This window comes from Aplidium turbinatum, chromosome 11 (assembly GCF_918807975.1).
Source record: "Aplidium turbinatum chromosome 11, kaAplTurb1.1, whole genome shotgun sequence".
Lineage (NCBI taxonomy): Eukaryota > Metazoa > Chordata > Ascidiacea > Aplousobranchia > Polyclinidae > Aplidium > Aplidium turbinatum.
In genome coordinates, this window is record NC_137482.1 from 25,504,957 (window position 1) to 25,508,990 (window position 4,034).

Sequence of the window (4,034 nt, forward strand, 5' to 3'; positions counted from 1 at the left end):
GTGAATGCCGAAATGCAAAAAGTTTACAACTGGTTGAAGCTTAATAGATTATCATTAAATTTCTCAAAAACTGAATACATGCTAATAATAAATAAAAAACACATAAAAAATTTTAACATTAACATTGGTAACACAAGCATTCAACAAAAAGATCAAATAAAATACCTTGGCGTTTTCATAGATAACAAATTAACATGGAAATATCACATAGATAAAATTTGCGGAAAAGTAGCAAAAGGTTCATGGGCGTTGCTTAAACTCAGAAATTATGTCAACACAGACACTTTAAAAGATGTGTATCACGCTTTGATTTACTGTCATTTGCAATATTGTATTTCAAGCTGGGGAAAGGCCTGTGACAGTGCACTGGATCCATTAATAAAATTACAAAAAAAGGTTATAAGAATAATTACGAAACAAAATTACTATGCTCACACTAATTTTTTATTTTTCAAAATGAACATCTTGAAACTAAAAGACATACATAACATTGAAATAAAAAAACATATGTACAAAGTTCATATGAATGAGTATCCGTCTACGTATTGTGATTTATTTACAAATGCTTCATCTATTCATCAGCATAACACAAGATATCAAACAGGCAACAATTATTTTATAAACAGATCAAACACAGAATTTGGCAAGAAGTCCATGCAGGTATTGGGACCAATGCTCTGGTCAGAGGTTCCAAGTAGGCTAAAAAACTTATCATTTCATTGGTTCAAAAAAGAGATCAAAACGTTAATTTTACAAAGCTACAGTGCATCGTAAGTGATAGGCTATGTTATGGAAACCAACTTGTCAGTTGCTTCGGAAACTTTATTATTCTCTGCTTGCTTCATGGAATTTTGTGTTTTGGCCTACGTTATCATCAATATGTTTTTTTTTTTATGCGTATGCTGTTGTTGAAGCGCGGGAACGTTTCAATTATTATTTTTCTCTTGTAAGCTTATTTTAAATGGCAAAATCGTAATTTCCGTAGGGTGGCAATTGACTAGTAGACCGTATGGTCGTCTCGTTGTCTCCCTGTCGGTATGGGAACTTGTGTAACTTTTGTACTGTGTATATTGCATATTTCAAACATGTACCTATGTTCCTGTTACTGACAAATAAAACATTGATTGATTGATTGATTACGTCTCCAGAGTTAATTACAAGACGTTTTCAAGACATAAAAAACACTGTATTTCACTGTGAAATGAGTGCTGTCACAAGTAGAAGATCTGCAACAATAAATTTCTATTTTTCTTCATATGTTCTGCTTTTTCTTTTTTGGCGTTCTGTTTAATATAGTGCTACAATATAGGCAACATACCACAAGGTTATATAGAAGAGAAAAGGAAGTTAGCCAGGGAATATGTTGATAAATATCTAAGTCCTTAACTTTTTCTGAGCTGTATGTATGTAATTTGTAACAGCCTAGCAGCGATTTAGCCAATTATAGATATACAAAGTGCAGAAATTTAATTTTTTACATTTGCATCTGCATGATAAAGTTCAAATCGCGAAAGTTTTATCTTAACTTTTCATTAAAATTTAGAGCTGAAGATGCGCACAGAATGCACCAAATTAAGTGTCATTTTTCAAAATTTTCTGGGGGGGGCCCCCAGACCCCCCGCCGTTTTACTCGCCTTCGGCGAAAACGCGGCCGGGCTGCGCCCGTCCGCAGCACCACCATTTTCACAGCTCACCAGCCGCCATTGTTGGTACAACTACAAGCTATAGACTGCATGGCGAATTGAAATTCGTTATATACGTTGTGCTCGCTTGATCAACCAAGCGTGGGAGACCAAATGTCCCATTGTAGAATCGTCCCAATGATGGAGGTTCTCCCCTATAAGTTGAAACTGTGAAAGATTTACAGAAGCCCTTCAATTTGTTCCAAGAATCCAATTAGCCAACAGTTCATTTTTACATTGATTCAACGTCAGAATACGGTAAATCACCGAGTTGGCATATTGTTTTTCTTTACATGAATTTCACGTCTGAATAGGTTGATTCAATGTAAAAAAAAACGATTTACTGGCTGGCGCGGCACGCTTGTAGATCCAATAGTCGTTTCGCCGATTAGCACCAGAATTCCAAAAAGTGTTCCCAGTGGCGCAGCTAGGGAATGTGCCGCCCGGGGCGAATTCAGATTCTGCCGCCCTTTCAAGAAAAAGCATGTGAAAATGAAATGCGTTTTTTTATTAGATTAAAATCAAAAATCGTAGTCTGAAAGTGCCGCCCCCCCCTAGCTACTCCACTGATTGTTCCTATAGTTCGGCAACACATTGTTTCGTTACCATGGCAGCAAGAGGAGAGACCTGCACTCCTCCAAATTGCTCTAAACGCTGGCATCCAAGGTGCGAAGGCAGTCCCGTCAAGGTAATTCCGAAGTGAAGAGTCCAGTCTGATCCAAAGGCAATATGATTCAAAGAAGAAATCACTTCGGGGTCACCAATTTATGTGCCAAGCGGACGTCGAGTAGTCCAAAGCATCCGCTCATATCTAGCTGTAAATTATTGCAGCAATATCCCGAGCACATCGGTGCAAAACGATGCACATGGTGATATTTGGTATTGTGTTAAAACTACAAGCATAGGTATACAAAGTAATCAATGTAACTGGTTATCTCAATAACTATGCGTTTGACTTTGCGCAATGTTCCGGCGGGTCAATTACCCTCTTGAATTGTGATGACGTTGAATTTGTATTGTTCCTTTGCTCTCCGTGGCCTGCCTGCAGATTGCAGAACCAGATGTTTTACTCTTAATTATCGCTTCTACAGCGTGCCAGTATTTTTTCTTTTACCTTTTCTTTCAAAGCAAAAAATAAGAGAACATATGAAAACAGTGCATATATAATTTCTAAATTCAACAGTTTTATTCATCTGAATCAGCAGCGCGTGGGATGTTTCTCGGGGTAGTATTCCCAAGGATATGAGTTCTATACTACCCAGAAGCGCTTTCTTTTAGACTAAATTGCCTGCTAATAAACACTGCCTAAAAGTAAACTTGACATTGATGAAACCATTTTTTAGAAGTATCGTAACTTTTTACAGCCACCAAACTAACTTGTTGAGAGCAAAAATGTAATGCGTCGTTCGGCAAACTCGGTCACATCCTCTTATGACGAACGGAAACTTACTCAGAGAAATTCTCACATTCTAGCAAATTAAAAAAACTCTAACTTTATTACTCATATTCGAAAAGACATAAAAATTTGGGCCGTCAGCTACTCAAATTAAAAATTTACTTCAAAAATACAGTAGCCTAACCCATGGCCACCTAAAGATACGGCCTGATTTGTCACATTTTGCATAAATTTCCAGATTTTTCTAACTTTGGGCGAACGTTTAAATAAATTTTTCTAAAAATTAGATTTTTACGCTTTCTTTATTCTTTTCCCCAGATGACACAATAGGTTTTAACATCCTCACATGTTAAAAAACAAAGAAAATTTGATTTTGAAGATTTTAGTCAGACTGTTAGTTTTAAATTACAGTCTGATTTTGCGTTTTTCAACTTACGTTGTTCTCGTTCTCCAACAAATCAAAATGTGACAAATCAGGCCGCATCTCCAGGTGGCCACTTCGGGTTATATATGCAATTTGTTTTCCTCTTGTCTTGTGCTTTGAAAGAGAAGGTGAAAGAAAAAGATACGTCATGATCTGTCAAATAGTGTTTTAGATTAAAAGACCGGTGACGGTCAAATAGTCACTGCCTTACTTTAATGTGTTAAAATTCAGTATTGGTAAAACAAGCGAGAGATGATGCCAGGACGCCTTAAGGAGATGTGTAAGCTACGTTGAGTTTGAGTTTAACCGTTTTGATGTTCATAAGTGTGTACAAACAATCAGGTTTTATCCCCACCTCAGACTCAATAAATCAAATGAACATTGCAAGTTGTGATTGTGTAGCACCCTGCGTTTCTGCTTAGGTCTTTTCAACGTTTGTTACCGTCGTGAAATTGTCGTTCTTCTGCATACAGGGTGGGCCAAAAGCAGGCTTACGGTTATAAAAAATAGGGTTTGGGTCTAAAAGTAAATT